Source organism: Mesoplodon mirus (assembly GCF_964341445.2).
Source record: "Mesoplodon mirus genome assembly, chromosome: 1".
NCBI lineage: Eukaryota > Metazoa > Chordata > Mammalia > Artiodactyla > Ziphiidae > Mesoplodon > Mesoplodon mirus.
Window position 1 is genome coordinate 89,786,927 of NC_138976.1, and position 19,742 is coordinate 89,806,668.

General features: G+C 41.3%; 2 long non-coding RNA genes across 3 annotated transcripts in view; both read right to left on the minus strand.

Annotated features, from left to right (window-relative positions):
* LOC309798861 overlaps nt 1-19,742 on the minus strand; it is a 292,612-nt gene that overhangs the window by 62,435 nt on the left and 210,435 nt on the right. The gene's annotated exons all lie outside the window — the stretch shown is intronic.
* The window catches only part of LOC309798847, a 52,349-nt gene that overhangs the window by 31,741 nt on the left and 866 nt on the right, over nt 1-19,742 (minus strand). For both annotated transcript variants that reach the window (XR_014293238.1, XR_014293239.1), the window contains exon 2: nt 4,580-4,674. This is a non-coding gene — a long non-coding RNA (uncharacterized lncRNA). The remainder of the gene's footprint in view (nt 1-4,579; nt 4,675-19,742) is intronic.

The window sequence follows — 19,742 nt, forward strand, 5'->3', positions numbered from 1 at the left end:
AAATACCTAGGAATAAACCTACATAAGGAGACAAAAGACCTGTATGCAGAAAACTGTAAGACACTGATGAAAGAAATTAAATATGATACCAACAGATGGAGAGATATACCATACTCTTGGATTGGAAGAATCAACATTGTGAAAATGACTATACCACCCAAAGCAACCTACAGATGCAATGCAATCTCTATCAAACTACCAATGGCATATTTCACAGAACTAGAAAAAATTTTACAATCTGTATGGAAACACAAAAGACCCCGAATAGCCAAAGCAATCTTGAGAAAGAAAAGCGGACCTGGAGGAATCAGGCTCCCTGACTTCAGACTGTACTACAAAGCTACAGTAATCAAGACGGTATGGTACTGGCACAAAAACAGAAATATAGATCAATGGAACAGGATAGAAAGCCCAGAGATAAACCCACGCACATATGGTCACCTTATCTTTGACAAAGGAGGCAAGAATATACAATGGAGAAAAGACAGCCTCTTCAATAAGTGGTGCTGGGAAAACTGGACAGCTACATGTAAAAGAATGAAACTAGAACACTCCCTAACACCATACACACAAAAAAAACCTCAAAATGGATTAAAGACCTAAATGTAAGACCAGACACTATAAAACTCTTAGAAGAAAACAAGGCAGAACACTCAATGACATAAATCACAGCAAGATCCTTTTTGACCCACCTCCTAGAGAAATGGAAATAAAAACAAAAATAAACAAATGGGACCTAATGAAACTTAAAAGCTTTTGCACAGCAAAGGAAACCACAAACAAGACAAAAAGACAACCCACAGAATGGGAGAAAAGATTTGCAAATAAAGCAACTGACAAAGGATTCATCTCCAAAATTTACAAGCAGCTCATGCAGCTCAATATGAAAAAAACAGACAACCCAATCCAAAAATGGGCAGAAGACCTAGACATTTCTCCAAAGAAGATATACAGATTGCCAATAAACACATGAAAGGATGCTCAACATCACTAATGATTAGAGAAATGCAGATCAAAACTACAATGAGGTATCACCTCACACCGGTCAGAAAGGCCATCATCAAAAAATCTAGAAACAATAAATGCTGGAGAGGGTGTAGAGAAAAGGGAACCCTCTTGCACTGTTGGTGGGAATGTAAATTGATACAGCCACTATGGAGAACTGTATGGAGGTTCCTTAAAAAACTAAAAGTAGAACTACCATACGACCCAACAATTCCACTACTGGGCATATACCATAAGAAATCCATAATTCAAAAAGAGTCATGTACCACAATGTTCATTGCACCTCTATTTACAATAGCCAGGATATGGAAGTAACCTAAGTGTCATCAACAGATGAATGGATAAAGAAGATGTGGCACATATATAGGATGGAATATTACTCAGCCATAAAAAGAAACGAAATTGAGTTATTTGTAGTGAGGTGGATTGACCCAGGGTCTGTCATACAGAGTGAAGTAAGTCAGAAAGAGGAAAAACAAATACCGTATGCTAACACATATATATGGAATCTAAAAAAAAAAAAAAATGTTCTGAAGAACCTAGGGGCAGGACAGGAATAAAGACGCAGACATAGAGAATGGACTTGAGGACATGGGGAGTGGGAAGGGTAAGCTGGGATGAAGAGAGTGGCATGGACATATATACACTACCAAATGTAAAATAGGTAGCTAGTGGGAAGCAGCCACATAGCACAGGGAGATCAGCTCGGTGCTTTGTGACCACCTAGAGGGGTGGGTTAGGGAGGATGGGATGGAGTCTCAAAAGGGAGGGGATATGGGGACATATGTATGCATATGGCTGATTCATTTTGGTGTACAACAGAAACTAACACAGTATTGTGTAGCAATTATACTCCAATAAAGATCTATTAAAAAAATTAAAAGAATGGAAGAGGGGCCCATCAGCAGTAAAGTGATTTAAACACATTGCTGGAAAAAGGAAACTGGATGGTAATGTACTGACAAAGGGAAGAGAGTTGGGGAAAAGGAGGTCCAGAAGATGTGTGTTGAAGGTCCTACTGTACACAAAGAAGAGACAACTGGTCATGCAGAACCCCAGAGAGTGAGAAGGGGGGCTGAAAATAGAGATTAAAATTGTATACTAAGGCACACTGCCTCTCAAGCCCATAGCTGCTCTTATTCTAGGAAAGAAGAGCAGATAAGCCAGAGCTGATTCCAAATGCAACAAGACAGGGTCTGTCTTTTTAAAAATAACTGAATGATTCCCAAAAGGAAAGCTAAGACTTGTCTCTAAACATCCATACCCCATGCACCTAGTAATCGGGGTCCCCTGTCTGACAGCCAGCTTCACACACAGAACTCCAAGGAAGACCATCTTTCAGAGGAGATGCCTTGAGGTAAACAGATCTACTCGCTACATCAGCTACCTAAAATGATCTGAAATTCCAAGATGACATCTGGGTAGCAAGTTTAAAAAGCAATCAGTCCAATAAGAATAGAAATTTCCTGGACTCCAAAATTAGTACTTTCAAGGAGAAAAAAACAAATTCCATGCACTGCAAAGAATAAGTAAGTTGCAAGGTATCAGTGATATCATGAAGATGGCAGAGTTTCTTTTTACAAGAAACCAAAAACTCAACCAGAGAATCCAAGAGAAATAAGCAACTTTACAAGAAAGTCATGAACCAAACACAAAACCAATTAAGAGGCAGCAAAACTTGGAACTGGCAGTACATAAAGGGGATTCATCTGACCACAAAGCTGGGAAACTTCTCTTTTGAGTGGCATAGGAATAATGACTGGAGAGAAAGAAATGAGCTTCTCAGAACCAGTGGCATAAGGTGTTGACAATTATACTAAATTGGTAAACTTCTGTATAGTTCTTTACAGCCTTTAACATGCTCTCCCATAAATCATCTCCTACTCTCTTACAGGACAACCCTAGGAGGCAGGCAGGAAGTCTGGTATGTTTATACCAGAAAGCACCACCTGTGTAAGGACAGAAAGACAACCCATTGCTTATTAGCTGAGTGACTTTGAACAAGTTATTAAACCTGGAACTCATTGTTCCCATCCATAGAAGTGGGGAATTTGCACTTTCCTCAGAGAAAGTTTGAGAATTGAATTTTTTTAATTATGAAAAAGAGCTTCATAAACTACAAAGTCAATAAAATGTTAGTTACTAGGGTTAGACAGGACAGTTTATTATTAATCTCCATTTACAGGTGAGAAGCTAATGATCAAAATGAGGAAGTCAATTGTCCCATGTATTACAGGCAGAAATTGGCAGGTCTTGATAAGGACTCAGGCCTCGTCACTACTGACTCTCACTGTTCAGGGCCTGTTTGGTCTTCATCATATGCTGTATCAGGGCAAGAAACTCTGTCTCCTTTTGCAAACATCCTCTTAGTCTAAAGATTTGGGATGACATGGAAATAAGTAAAGACAGTGGCTAGGAGAATCTGTGACTCTAGCATAAAGCAAAGGATTGGTCCATTCAAATTCTGTAATAAAAGCTTAGTATGTATGGTCTAATGACCTGTGGAAATCAGATATAAGGTTGACATTGATAATAATTTTCCAAGAAGGATATGGGGAGAATTCTTAATAATTCCAGAGGTTTCAATAGCAATAACCCACAAAATGCAGTTAATTGTCAATCTCATTCAGTATAAAGACTGAAAGGAGCATTAAAGGTTATCATATGAACAATCAAAAAAGCAAAGTGACGTGCCCAAATTGCACAATGCCACTTTCATGGATGATTATTTTTTAAGCACCCATTTTCATTTTAGCTAAGATAATTCCATTAGTTATGGAGATCATCCACATGCAGGAAGTGAATCCAGTACTGTGCTGGAGACAATGTGTACCAGCAGGTGAGAGGCTATTTATTTTAAGCATCTCTTCCCAAACTCTGTATTCAGTGATGTTGACTTGGGAGCTTGAAATCGGTAACGGCAGGAGTATTTATACCATGGAAATCGTCAAATGCTACAAATCCCTTCTTCCCTTCCTCCCCTCTCCAGAGCCTGTTGTTATTAAACATCTACCAGCACAGCAGAGTGAAACAGACCCTACTCATTAGAAACCAAATAGAGCAAAGGCCAAAACCAATCACACCTTTGCTTTCACTTCAGCAGGTTCTCTCCTACTTCTTGCTCATCAGGGATCCTCTAGTTCTGGAACTTTCCACAGAGAAGAGAAATATTCATTTCATTTAATAAACATTCACTGAATACATGTTCCTTGTAGTAAGCTGGGTGTAGGGCTGCGTGACAAGGAAAGACCATTTCCCTACTGTCATAAGCAGACCCGGGACTTGAGGGCCCTTGGTTGGTAAAGACCAAGGAAAGAAAACTGAGGTTTGATGGACAAGTGTTCAGGGGATCAGAAATATTTATTAGATCTATGCAAAAGATAAGCTGCCCTTAGAAACAGAAGAAGAAATTAGGGGCCTTAAAAAATTTTTTTTTTGTCAAGGAGTCCAATTTGATTCTGAAATCTGATCCATTTGCTGCTTCAATATGATTCCATATATTTTTAGTTGCTAATAATTCAGACACACTGAGATACTGAAGGTATCCCTCAAAGTCCAGCTGCCACATACCTACCTTTCTGAGTTTCTTTACTGTCACTGTAGATCTCCCACTTCTGTTTCACGCTGAAGTCTGAGGTCACTGAGGGCTTCCTCAGCTTTGCATTTTTCCTGAAAGAAAAAAAAAAAAAGAAAGATTTTGTTCACTTAAATAGGTTCTTCAAAACCCTGTGGGTGAGAAACATTCTGTGTCAAAAAGGCTGATCCCAAGTCTCCTACAGAGATGGTGAGAAGGGATAAGGGAAGTAACCAAACTTTAGATGCCCAGCACTTCCATAATGGAAACCTACAAGAGTGAAAGAATTGAGGAATCTCACAACCTACTTATACACATCACATGGGGTGACACCTCTATGACCACTACTCAATTGTGATAGAGGGCTGTAACACATCAATTAACTAGCTAATTAATTGCTGCTGTGTTTAATTAAAAGCTACTGGCACAGCCAAGGGCCCCAGTGCTTGCCTGAATCCTATCATGTCATCAGGACTCAGGAAGTCCTGGTGGGTTTACTGTTTTTCCAAGAGCTTACACCTTATCTAAATTCAAATCACATCACATGCAAATTTCTATGCAAGTGCTGCCCCTTAGGCTGGTATTTCTCATATGTGTCACCCCTGGTGCAGAGAATGGCAGAAGGGCACCCCAGGAGGTCAGGGGCTGAAGCGCTCATGAGTCCAGATACCTTGGAATTTTTTTCTCTTAACACATTATGGAAATTTATATCCTATGTTCAGTATTCAAATAAAGCTTTAAGTTTATAACTACTGGAATTTGAGTGTAACAAGGCCTAAATAAATGGAGAATATACCAGGTTTGTTCATTATTTATTATTATTAAGATGCCAATTCTTCCCCAATTGATCTTTAGATGCAACTGAAGTCCAAGCAAACCCCCCAGCAGGGGACTTCCCTGGTGGTCCAGTGGGTAGGACTCCAAGCTCCCAATGCAGGGGGCCCAGGTTCGATCCCTGGCCAGGGAACTAGATTCCACATGCATGCCGCAACTAAGACCTGGCACAGCCTAAATAAATAAATAATAAATAAATAAATATTAAAAAAGAAAAAAAACCAGCAGGTTTTGTTTTTTAGTTTTGGGGGTTGTTTTTTGAGTTTTTTTTAGAAACTGACAACGTGATTCTATGGAAATTAGAGGACTTAAAATAGCCAGGACAACTTTGAGAAATAAAAAATTTGAAGAACTAATATTACCTGATTTTAAGACTTATCATAAAGCAATGGTCATCAAGACAATGTAAAACTGGCATAAAGATGGACAACTCAATCAATGTAACAGAGCAGAGAGCTCAGAAATAAACCCAACACGAATACAGGAGACTGATTTTGGACAAAGTGCAAAAGCAATCCAGCAGAGATAGTCTTTTCAACAAATGGGCTGAAACAATTAGATATGCACGTGCAAAAAAAATGAACTTTGATCCATACCTTGCAAAATGGATCCTAAATGTGAAACCTAAAACAAAAAAACTTATAGAAGAAACATAGGAGAAAATCTTTGCAAACTTGGGGTAGGCAAAGATTTCTTAAACACCAAAAGCATGATCTGTGAAAGAAAAAATTGACAAATTGGACTTCATCAAAATAAAACATTTCTACTCTTCAAAGACACTGTCAAATTAGTTCCGCTCATTTTATTCACAAGAAAATTTTGGTTTGGAGAACCATTTCTATGGCCACTCTACTCTCCTATCTCATTTCCTTCAAACTTCCCGTCTTCTAAACACTCTTAGGTGCTCACTGTCCTCAAATATTTTGCATAGCACCCAACACATAATACATAAATTTTCAACAGAGGAGACAAATATGTTATCTTGGTTGACTTCACATCATCCCATCCCTTAACTATTTTTTTTTTCAATTTTTGAGACTGAAGAGTTGGGAAATAGCTTTATCCCTCCCTAGTCAAAGTATATTTTAATATCAGTCTCTGATCAAAACCAAAACTCTTTGCATTTCCTATCTAGAAATCAAACACTGCACATCAGTCAAGGCTCTCCCAAAAGTCACTTTTTCCATGAGGCCTGCCTGCCTGCCCTGACTGATTCAACCACAAGAAATCCCTTCCCCTGCTACATTTTATCTGAAGCTCTGTGTACTGAGTTTTCTGTGGATGTTTATCTTCCCAGTTACCCTATCAGTCTCCATACCCCCTGCAGCACCCAGAGATCTGACTGGCAACAGATCCTGCATTAATGAATAAATGAGGTCGGAGCGCAGGGAAGAAGGACACAGTGGGAGGTGAAGTGAAGAAGGCGGCGTTTTGTACTGGATCTGAGGCAGGTGAAGGACTCTGCCGCAGGGAGGGTAAAGAACACAGTGGTGAGGAAGGAGCAGGGGACCCTTGCTGGGCACAGGGTCAGGAAGGAGACAAACGATGGGAAATCTGATTGACAAGCTGAAAAGGGCCAATCCCCTTCTGAACACAGTGAGAAAGGAGAGATTCTAGAAAGCACAACAGATTGCATCTGAAATCTACAGGCAAGAGCATACGCTCCATTTCCACCTGCTGGTTGCCTTCTCCTTCCTTTATTTTTCCTTCTTCTCCTTTTACATTGTTTCGAATGGGGGAGGTGCCCAATATTTCCTATATAACCTACGCTAAGAACGCTGAAAAGACTCAAAAATTATCAGCTGGAGAAACTGTCTGTCCTGCAGGGATCTGTAACTAATATTTCTGATATGCAGAGATCCCTTCATTTTCTTCCACCTCAGATTTGTGTTTTTATGGGTCGAGGTTACTGAAATCGGAACTCTGGCTGAATGGCTAAAACAATGTTGTGAATCCTAAATATATTTCAATAACAAACTAGGATGCATTTTTAATAAAAGGATATTTATGTTTAAGTTTATAAGCATTATTATATGTATGTAAGTCCCCACAAATCAAGTCACATGATTATGTAGATGAAAACGCACTTAAAATCCTGCGTAACATAGATTACCCACCACCAGCTTCTACAGAAGGTGAGGACTTGCTTGTCTTTCTACATCTCCCAATGACTTCTTAATGTACTATAGAACCATGAGTACCAGTAAAGAGCTCATTTCCTCTCCTAAAATTAGCATATTCTGGGATATAAGTGCATTCTATCTGTTCACTCAGCAGCAAATGGATTTCTTGAATTCATATTTAATATATATTGAACACCTACTACTAACTATTGAATGATTGGCATTTAGCTATATTATTATTGATATTGTGGAAGAATAACTGTTGGGTGCATAAGCTATAGCCGAATTTTCTTCAACAGTTAAATCTTGACCTTACACTTGAGTATATATGGTACTGGCAAGAAAATCTGTTGGAGATTGTGTACAACCCGCTCTGGCCTCCTTAAAAGTCTTTCTCAAAGGTTACAAGAGTTTGCTCTGAAAAATCATGTAATTAAATGAGAATTTCTTTTCTATGATGTCTTTGAACTATCTTAAAACTATCTGTACACATGTAGAGTTTGTTTAGTTACTATACAAAAAACATATCACAAAAAGAAGTCTTTAATCTACTTTTAATTTAAAAATCATTGATTTTTACCTACCTACCCTGCTACCTAACCTTCAAACACAAAGATAAACCAATCATCATTTTCCAGTCTCTCTGTTTTATGCAGATAGACCAAAAAATATCAAACTAAAGCAAAATTATAGAGATTTTCTTCAACACATTTCCCCTTTAAAACAAAATGTTGTTGACATCTTCAATTTCAACATTTCAACAGTTAAAACCCTTTGAGACATCATCTCATTCAATGATGCCTGGGGTGTATTTTCCACAAGGTAGAAGTTTCCTGAGATACTCTCCACTTCATTGCTTCCCCAGAAACCTGCAGGAAATTTTAATTACTTTTTCATTTGATTTTCTAAAGAACCGAAGGGTGATTTTCTGGAATGTGATTTTAAAAAGAAGGTAGCCGGGGCTTCCCTGGTGGCACAGTGGTTGAGAGTCCACCTGCCGATGCAGGGGACATGGGTTCATGCCCTGGTCCGGGAAGATCCCACATGCCGCGGAGCGGCTGGGCCCGTGAGCCATGGCCGCTGGGCCTGCGCGTCCGGAGCCTGTGCTCCACAACGGGAGAGGCCGCAGCAGTGAGAGGCCTGCGTACCGCAAAAAAAAAAAAAAAAAAAGAAGGTAGCCAAAAATACTATTAAAATCTTTTTCACACTATACTAGGATCATTTGCCCTGAAAGCTAGTCCACTTTTGTGCTCCCAGAGCTACAGCCGCTAAAACAGCAAACAACCTTCAGATCTGCAAACACTATCTCCTAAAGGAATCTGACCTCAACCCCTCAGGAGATCCAAGAAAAGAAAAGTCAGTCTTTGGGACTTCCCTGGTTGCTCAGTGGTTAAGACTCCACGCTTCCAACGCAGAGGGCCCAGGTTTGATCCCTGGTCAGGGAACTAGATCCCATATGCATGCCGCAACTAAGAGTTTGCATGCCACAACCAAGACCCTGTGCAACCAAATACATAAATTAATTAATTAATAACAACAAAAAAGTCAGTCTTCTCTTAATTGAGTCACCACTTAACTCACTGGTTCATCAGATAAGGAAAAAGCAATTTCAGTCAGCTGTGTATTTACAGTTATCTCAATTTACATTTTTCATCCCCAAACTTCACTGGTTTCCAGTTCTGGTTCCCTGAGGTATGAGGTACCCTCTCTCACCTGTGTGGATAACATCCCTTTTGGGCAGTACAACTGGCTTAAAAGCTACTAAACAAAACAGAAATAAATGCTGAATGGTTTCTTTAAATGCAAGTGGTACTAAAGAAGGAGCCATAATAAAGTTATTACAATAATCTGCTTGAGTGGACAAGGAGAACCCACAAAGCAGTAGTATCTGTTTACCTCCATGTACAGTTTTTGTAGCATTTTTCCAAGACAAAAAAAAAAAAAGAGCATTAAAGATAATCTCAATGACCAACGATTGGGCTGGGGGCCCAAGACACAGGTGCAAGCCCATATCTTGCTTATGGCTTCATATCAGCATAAGACTATGCCCACTTTTGGCTAGATGCCTACTTCTCACATGTATTCATAATATTATAAATCCATGTTTTGTTTACCTTTCTAAATGACATAATTTCTACAAAGATAATTTAGAACTACAGTGTCTGCTTTGGGGAACGTTCAAAATGAACAAAAGGGGGAAAGGGGTTAAAATATACATAAAAACAGAAAAGGAATAAAACTGCAAAAAATACCAATTTCAAAATGATGGCAGCACTCCAGTCATCTGAAACTCACATATCTGGCACCATGAAGAATCCAAAAGAAGATGGAAAGTCAGGAAAGGATGAACAGCACCTTGCGAGACACCCCTCCTTGGCACAGGACTACATTCAAGGGGGTTTAAAACTCAATTCTAGTATATCTGATCATTTTGCTTTCTGAGTCTTCAGCAAACGAAGGTACTCAGGAAGGAAGGAAGAAAGAACCAACAATAGTAAATTGTAACCTGGCAGCCAGACAGCAAAAACAGAAAATGCACACAGGAACTCAAAAAGCCAGGCTGAACTACCGTCCCCCAAATCCTGAGGATATCACTATACTACAGTCCAAGATGAAACTCGGCTTCATAATGATGACCCTGAGTTAGCAAGGAAAGCTGAAGGTATTTTGCAAACAGTTATTAAAAGCAAGGCATTGGGTGACTCCATATGCTTACCAAAAGACATGTGACAGACTGCCCATGGCGGCACTCTACGCGACAGCCACAAAGTAGAAAGTACCCAAATGGCCATTAACAGTAAAACAGATAAATGAATTGTGATATCTTCACACAGTGAATACTCTACAGCAGTGGAAATGACAGATCTACAGCAACAAGCTCACAAGCATAATGGTGAGTGCAAGAAGCCAAACCCATGTAGTAAGGAAAAGAACAGGCAAGAGATCATGCCTGGGGGTCAGGGAGGGGCTGTAGTGATTGGTTGGAAGGGAGCACGGGAGCTTCTAAGGAACATGCTGTTTCCTGATCTGGATGCTGAATATGCGAGCATTCCATGTGGAAAGATTCAGCAAGCTGTACACCAAGCTCTGTGCCCTTTTCTGTATGTGTATTTGTCTCTGAAGAACACATTCACAAAATATTACACAATATACTTGATGAAGTATGAATTTCTTATCTTCGTGGTAAATCCAATCATGAACACTTCACAATTCACATTTCAAGTAACCAGAGGCAACTCCAGGCAAAATTTGAAGCATGTGATGTTTATCTTTCCTCCCTCAGTTCCACATTCTCTTTCTGGGGCTTTTCTATCTTTTGAAAAGCAACTCCCCCCGACCAAGCGTGGTCACACACCACACCCTCCCCCGCTTGGTCACACACCACACCCTCCCCGTTTCTCATTTCCTCAGCAGAGTTTAATACACACACAAATCTCCCAGGGATCCTGTTAAAACGCAGATGCCTCAGTAGGTCTGTGGTGGGACCTAGAGCCTGCATTTCTAGAAAAACTCCCAGGTGTGGCCAATGCTGCTTGACTGAGGCCTTGAGCTGCAGAGCCTGAAAAAAGACGTGATTTAAAACCAGTGCCTGCCAAGCTGAGGAATGCCTCATCCCGGGAATATGAGCATGGAAGTTTTAGGACCCATATCTGGTGGAACATTCTTGGCTTCCCAATGCCTCTCAAATTGCATCCCTATTAGCTCTACCAACTCAGGGACAAAAACTAGTAGTTGGGGACAGTAAAGTAAAAACCTGCTCCTACTCTAGGGAGTTTTGCTCTGTTTCTCATGAAAACTTCACCTTTGGACTTGTTAGCATAGTGCCTTTCCCATAGCACTTACAGGAGGGAGGGAGGGAGGGAGGGAGGGAAGGAGGGAGGGAGGGAGGGAGAAGAAGGGAAAGAAAGAAAGGAAGTGAGCAAGCAAGCAGTTAGTTTGCCTGGGAAAGTGCAGCAATGTAAAGTGCTGGTGTGACTTGCCAGATGGCTGAGAGGCTGCTTAAATCCAAGATGTCTCTTCCATGAGGGGCTCAGTTTGCAGTTACGAATATTTTCATGAAGAGTGAGGTTGTAGGGTGAGAATGGAGGGGTAGACACCAGGGTGAGTAGGCCCTCTTCTCCCAGGGCATCTCAGAGCCATGAACACAGATAGGGAAAGCCTTTTCCTGGCAGATAGAAAAATGTTAATAACTTTAAAGCCTCCCCAGAAACTTGGTATGTGGTTTTGAAGTGTTTCGGCATTTGGAAGGGGTACAAGGGGAATATAACATATGTATAGGGATTTTTCCCAGATTCAAATAAATATTTGAAAATTTTCTGGTGTGTATTTTATAAGATGGAAGCAATAAAAAAAAAAGAAAGAAAGAAATGCTCTCTGATCTCTCCAAAACATTCTCGTAACAGGGAATCTCGAAAACAGAGTATCTGAAAAACATTTTATTTAGTAGCTGCAATGGTTAATTTTATGTGTCAACTTGGCTAGGCTGCAGTGCTTACATATTTGGTTGTACGTGTCTGGACAGTGCTGTGAAGGTCTTTTGTACATGAGATTAATAAAGCAGATTACCCTCCATAATGTGGGAAGGCCTCTTCCAGTGAGTTGAAGACCTTTAAATGAAAACTTATCATCCCCAAGAAAGAGGGAATTTTGCCAGCCCACTGCCTTCCCTGAGTCTCCAGCCTACCAGCCCAGCCTGCAGATTTCAGACTTGCTAGCCTCCACAATTGTGTGAGCTAATTCCTTAAAATAAATCCACCCCCAGCCTCTATATACTCACACACACACACACACACACACACACACACTCTCACATCTTACTGGTTCTGTTTCTCTGGAGAATCCCAACTAACATAATGGGTTATGTCATTGTACTTTCATTGGAGTTAATCACGTAAACAAATACACCAGCTTCACAGTGAATAAATGTTAGCACTGCTTAAAAGAGTTGAGTAAGATTATTCAGCTTACTTGGTTGAATAAGTTGAACTCAAGAAGAACTGAATTCTTATTCAGCTGCTGAATGAGAACTTTAATTTTGAATATCATTCAGCAGAATAGGTCACTTTTTAAGGGCCCAGATGCTCACATAATATAACATTTTAATTCTCACAGGGCTCATTAGGATTGTAACAGCTTGTCTAATAGATCAGAGGACTTCTGTGGACAGATTTTATTAGTCCAAAGATAGCTTATTCACTGTAATCTTTTAGGAGAGAGGCAATACATTATCTTTTTAGAACAATATAAAACCTCCAGATCTGTACACATGGAATCAATCTAACGCTCATTTCTGGCTCAGTGCCTTCCTTTAGCCTCCCATGTACTCAAGACTAGGACTGCTCAGACAGAGTGCATGTTCCTAGAGCCTCAATTAGCTCGTCCCCTCGGTCAATAGGTGAGAGATGCAGAAGTGGAAGCTGCATTTCCCAGCATGTCAGTGCTCTGTGCCCAAGTAACAGCCACCAAACGCAAGCCTATTACCGCCACTGAAGGCAGCCAGCTGCAAGTGAACCCAGTGTTAGGCACAGTGCCCACTCCCCGGGGACTTCCTGCTGGCACAGACATTCCACATGCTTTGTGTTTGTTCATTTTGTCCTTGCTCCCGTAACTTGGTAGCCACAACCCATATACCTCCATCCATCAAGTTACCTTCACCGTAAAAAAATAAATAAATAAACTGCAAAATCCTGTATTTTCACTGTTTAAAACATCTACAGTTTATCCTGGACTGATTTTCTGGACTGCTGCATGTCTCTGTCTATTAAGAACGTAACATGGGGTTTTATTATTGGGCTAATATCTTATTAGGATTGTTACTGTTTTTGAGTATTCTGGCTGCAAAGCTGTACAGATATGGAGAGGTCAGCCCCATTCCTACTTTTTTTTTAATATGTCTTGTGTGTGTTTGCAGAATATTAGTTTTTTTCTGGAATGCACATACTACGTTAGAGCAGAAATGCATGCGCTATAATTCATTCATTAACATCCCCAAGCTACTCATATCTGCCAGACTGAAGTACAGGCTATGCCGACAGATCCCCAAGGAGGAAAAGAAAAAGTATTTGCATCACCAACACTGACACTAGTTTACGGCATGTCTGTCAGAAAACACGACATACAAACGTCCTAAAACACGGATTTGCTAAGCAAATGTCAGTTGACTCCTCAGAAATTCTTCTGCCTCAGCCAGAGCAGACTGTAACTCTGCTCTATAGGAGAAAGAATTACAGCGTGACTGTGTCACATCAGGGGATGAACTGTGCGGCCACCACGCCTAAGGAGATGGGCAACAAGCCAGCACATGCTGCCTCAACACCCCTGACCCTCCACCTCGGGACCAGGCAGCCACAGGTGGCTCACAGCAGGGGAGACTTCCACCACTGCATTCAGGTTTCAAAATGAATAACTCACTTGCACTTTTTTGTTTTCTAGCCAGACATTAAAACAAACAAAAACACTCTAGGTCAGAGATACCATTATGACAACATGGCCACTTGAGCATGCTCCATAACTGTGTAGTTGTAAATGATCACAAGTGGGTATCATGGCTGAACATTCCCCAGAATGTCCCCCCAAAATTTTTAAAAATTGAAATAAAAAAAGAAATTGAAGAGAGTGGTTGCCATCAGTGTGGGGCGGTGGCAGGGGGTGCGGATGGAGCTCTCAGAATCTCTTTATCTGGAGTGTTTCTGCCTGGTCACCTGAAAAGAACAGGTATGAGTACATTTAAGGGGAAACTCTTGATGGAGCCTGTATTTGGGGCTGACAAAAATTACAAGACACAGAGCTTTTGTAGCTATCCAAATTTCTTATCTCTATAAAAACAAATTTCATATTTCCACAGTTTTTCTTTTCTTGTGGTTAAGAAACATATAACGTGAAATCTACCTTCTTGACAAACTTGTAAGTGTGCAGTACTGTCACCTACATGCACACTGTTGCAGAGCAGATCTCTAGAACTTGTTCACGTTGAACGACTGAAACTCTCTAACCCACGGAACAGCGACTCTTCATTTCCCAATCCCCCAACCCCTGCCAACCACCATTCTACTTTCTAAGGGTAGCTATTTCTGATACCTCATGGAAGTGGAATTATACATTATTGGTCCTTCTGTGACTGGTTTATTTCACTTAGCATAATGTCCTCAAGTTTCACCCATGTTGTCACATACTGCAGAAGTTCCTTCTTTTTTTTAAAGCTGAGTGATATTCCACTGTATGTATACACCCCATTTTCTTTATTCATTCATCTGTCAATGGACACTTCAGCTGTTTCCAACTCTTAGCTATTGTGAATAGTGTTGCAATGATCATGGGAGTGCAGATATCTCTTCAAGATCCTGATTTCAATCCTTTTGGATATACATGCAGAAGTGGGATTGCTGGACCATATGGTAGTTCTATCTTCAATTTGTTGGAGGAAACTGCATACTGTTTTCCATAGTGGCTGCACCACTTTACATTCCCACCAACAGTGTACAGGTTCCCAATTTCTCCACATTCTAAATAGCACTTATTACCTTCTGTGTTTTTAATAACAGCCATCATAACAGGTATGAGGCAATATTTCACTGTGGTTTTGATCTGCATTCCTCTGATGATTAGTGATGTTGAGCGTCTTCGTATCTCCTCAAAAATTTTTTGCCTGAAGGACAAAATATTCCAGCAATGAAAGGAAACACCATTGTGGTACCAGAAAATATGACCTCTCATCACTAAATTCCCTTATTTTTGATCAGAAATCATTCCATTCCAATTGATTTTTTACCTGTCTTAAAACTGTGACAGACAGGTACTTCCAGCTTCAAATGAAGAGAAGGAAAGACATCAGGGGAAGAGGTGTTCTGGATATCTCAGTGCTTTCAGAGCTCAGCCCACCTCCCCCAAGGACACACCTATCAGGGCAGCATAACCTGGAGGTAGAAAATATTGTACAGCACCACCTGTTGAGCCTGAACAAGGTAACTCTGAAATGACAAGAATATCCTAGAGCAAAAAAGAGAGTAAAGATAGACTAGCTTTGGGTCAAAATATGATCCCACAAACTTGAAAGGGGAAGAAGTAACATGATTAAAGGTCTAAGGGCACATGGAACCACATGTTCACGGATCTTCAAAGCAGGATCACAACTGACACTTGAATTTACCAGGGCATATTCACAGGTAGGAAACAGGGGTTGCAAACTGGAAATGGTATCTTTCCCACCTCACGGAGTATGCAAAATTAGAAATTTCTACTTAAAAGCCGGATGTTTCACCATCTTTTATAAGCTGGCATCGCTGGCAACACTGGGCCTACATCCTGCCTGTCAGCATCTGTCCGTCCCCCCAGCAGATAAAGCAGAGGCTGCTACTGGGCCCCAACTCCATTCTATTGGGTCAGTGTTACCTGCCTGGCCGCGGAGGCCTCTGAGTTTGTGAGCCCCTCTCCGTGACATCAGTCACAGCCCACGGGATGGTGAAGATGGGAACCTGAAGATAATCTGACCAGGACCTAGAATCTCTCTGGTTGAAACTGTATCATCACCACACAAGATAAGTGGAGATAACGTCTCTACTGAAGAGAGGAAAAAACTGCCTGAATTTAGTAGGTGTGCTTGATTTCCGACCCCCAGTGAGACCTGGACCCAGACCATCCACCTCATGGTTCTTCCCATTCATTACACTCACTGGTGCCTCTGGAGAGAGAGCAGCTGGCCAAGAAACTTGGATTTTTGACTGGATATGATTTTTAAGCACCCAGTTCCTAGCACAGTCCCAGGCACATGTGGATACAAAAAAAAATCTTTTTTAAATGAAGTAATTAAAATGAATGACATAGGAAAAAAGCAAGAAGAGTTTCTTCTGTGGGCAAATGGCAAACATGATCCTTAAGACTGGGACCAATTTAAGATGAACTTCTTCCACAATATTTTTGCCCTCAATTTAAATGATGGACAAGATCAATAAGCAATGAAAAATGGAGAAACTAATGTTTTCAATCTTTTATAGTTCTTGAGGAGTTCAAGTCCCTTTAGAACAGTATTTCTCACACTTGACTAACACGTAGACCTTATTAAAGAAAATATCTCCTATGGATTGCAGAGTTGACATAAATATTGTCTATATCATGTTACGAACTATGAACAAACATAAACAGATATAAACTGATTATACTTATAGTTCCAAAACATTAATGTGCCCAACACACGTTTGAAAATCAATGGAATGATAATCAACAACATTCATTTAATCCAGCAAGGGATGCACTTCCACTGAAACTACATCCCCACAGCTAATGTCAGTAGGCACTGGCAGCTTGTGTGCTGCGCTGTTGAGTTACATTTACAAGATCAAAACCCCATTCCCCATCACTTTTCCATTGAGAACACAGAGACTCCAACACTCTACGTTGTCAATCAGTTCATTTTACACGGACACATCACTCACACGAAGCCCACTGCTGTGCCCTCCTCATCCGCCCATGACAAGTGGTGCTGTGGGTGCCGCGTAACCAGTCTGAAACAAAGAGGCAGGTTTTGAAGTGCTGTAGCCAAATCTGTCATGCAGCGGTCATCCAGGTGATTGCAAATGTGCTCCAAATAATTTGTTTTATATTATCATATAATGATAACATAAAATGAACACAAAAATATTAAGTCTTCTAAGACTCCCAAGCATACAAGACCCAAAGGGCCCCTGATTGGAGAAACATTCTTGACATGAAATGTCCATAGTCCGAGGATGTGACCAGAGGTATTTTTCCATTTATTATACTGCATCCCAGGTCCTTCAGGTGTTAGAAACTCCTAGGTTTTTTTGTTTTTTTGTTTTTTTTTTTTTTTTTTGCGGTACGCGGGCCTCTCACTGTCGTGGCCTCTCCCGTTGCGGAGCACAGGCTCCGGACACGCAGGCTCAGCGGCCATGGCTCACGGGCCCAGCCACTCCACAGCATGTGGGATCTTCCCGGACAGGGGCACGAAGCCGTGTCCCCTGCATCGGCAGGCGGACTCTCAACCACTGCGCCACCAGGGAAGCCCCTAAGCCTTTCTCTTTTTGTCCACACCATAAGGCAGAGTAAACAAGCTCTCATCAAAATCTGACAGCAAAGCTCGTAACAAACAGTGAGATCTGAGGGTCAGAGCAGGCCACTGTCCCAGTGGCCAACACTGGTAGTCCTCTAAGGATGGGAAAGCCAGGATACCTTTCTGGGGCCACGAGGCCAAAAAGAAATTACTATCTTGAGATAAAACTCAAATATCAGAACCAGAAGGGGTCACCACCAGCAAGCAGAGCTCAGAAAAACTAAGCCACACACAGATTCCTGCCAGGCCCAGGCACAAGGTTTGGAAGGTTCAAGGTAGGCTGTGCTTTTCACAGACAGGTAGGCTTCTCCCACTCAGCAGTAATGACACACATAATTGTGACAGAGGATATATTGAAGGGAAAAAACAAAAAGCAACAAGCCAGCAACAATTAGAAAATAAAGATATATAGAGAGAGATACAGATAAAGATATAGATAGATGGATAGATCTTTATGCATCTGTCTCTATATATCTCCAGTTCTGAATGCATAAAAGGCAGAGAATCTCTGGAAAGGCTGTGGCTAGCACACTGATAGGCCCCAAAGCCAGTGCCAAAGGAAAGTATTACACTCAGTCAAAAACACTCGGTGGCGCAGTGGTTAAGAATCCGCCTGCCAATGCAGGGAACAGGGGTTCAAGCCCTGGTCCGGGAAGATCCCACATGCCACGAAGCACCACAACTACTGAGCCTGCGCTCTAGAGCCCACGAGCCACAACTACTGAGCCCGCATGCCACAGCTACTGAGCCTGTGCTCTAGAGCCTGTGCTCCGCAACAACAGAAGCCACGACAATGAGAAGCCACCACAAGGAGAAGCCCGTGCATCACAACGAAGATTAGTTCCCTCTTGCCGCGACTAGAGAAAGACCGAGAGCAGCAACGAAGATGCAATGCAGTCAAAAATAAATAAATAAAAATAAATACATTTTTAAAATAAATAAATAAAGACTGTATTAAAAAAAAAAAACACTCTTCCAGGACCGAGGCTCAACCCACCATCGTGCCTCAAGGCTGAAACAAATCTTTATCTCCTTGGAGAGCACAAGATATTACTGGCCATAAGAGTGAAAAAAATATATTTATCTTCAAACACTACAAACACAGTCCAAAGCACCCAGATGCTCACATTTGGAAGATACTCAAGAGCTGAGATCAACCAGAGAAGAGCTGATTTAACTCTCGCATCTCAAGCTGCCTCGGGGCCGTTCTCATTGAGTGGGAAGAGAAGGGAAACTGAGGCACTATCTAATCAATCAGTCAGTGTCTCTCCATCCGTCTGCTCGTCTTCTGCCGCCTCTCACCCTGTCCCTCTCCCTCTGTGTCTCCAGATCACTCTCTGTGTTTATTTCTCTCTTTGCGTCCACCTCTCCTCTCTTCCGTTCTCATCTTGCAAAGCACCACATCATGTAGGTAAAGTGGGTTTATGAAGCAACTGCACTATTACAAAAGAAGATGATCAGAGGGAAAAGCCCTAAAGTGGAACCCAAGAAAGGGAAATGTAAAGGAAACGCCGACCAATGCTGAAACCATGCCTCTGTGTACTTGTAGCTATGTGTTTTAAAAAATCTAGTGAAGTGGGATTGGTGTTCAACTGTTGCTCTTTTCCTCTCTATTTTAGCCATCGTCTTTATAGTTGTACAGACATGCTGAAGTAAACCATTTTGACAACCCATATACAGGTCAGTTTTGGTTCCTTCTCCATTAAATTTCTTGCTTCTAAATTATTCAACAAAAGAGTCCTCTTCAACACTGTGTGTGTAGAAAAGGTGCAAATCACATGAAACAGCCGACAGCATGGGTCCAATTTTGGCACCTGAACGAATCCCACCCTAGCCCTGTCTGGCAGGTCACCAATCACACTGACCCCTGCTACACTAGATGCACCCACCCTGGGTCTGTCCCTGGTCTGGCTACTGTGGCACAACCCGTGCCCATGCACAAACCCATTGTGGTTCCAGTGCCAGCTGGACCCTTGTGTTTCTGTTTCTAAGAATGCGGGGCTCTAAGTTAATTTATCAACGTGAATCAGTCCACAAATGACACTCGCTATCACTACAAATGGAACGGAGAAAACTCTGAAAAGCTTCAGCTCTGATTAGAGGAGAGAGATGAATTCCTGTTATGCCCTTGCCTCAGTCAAAT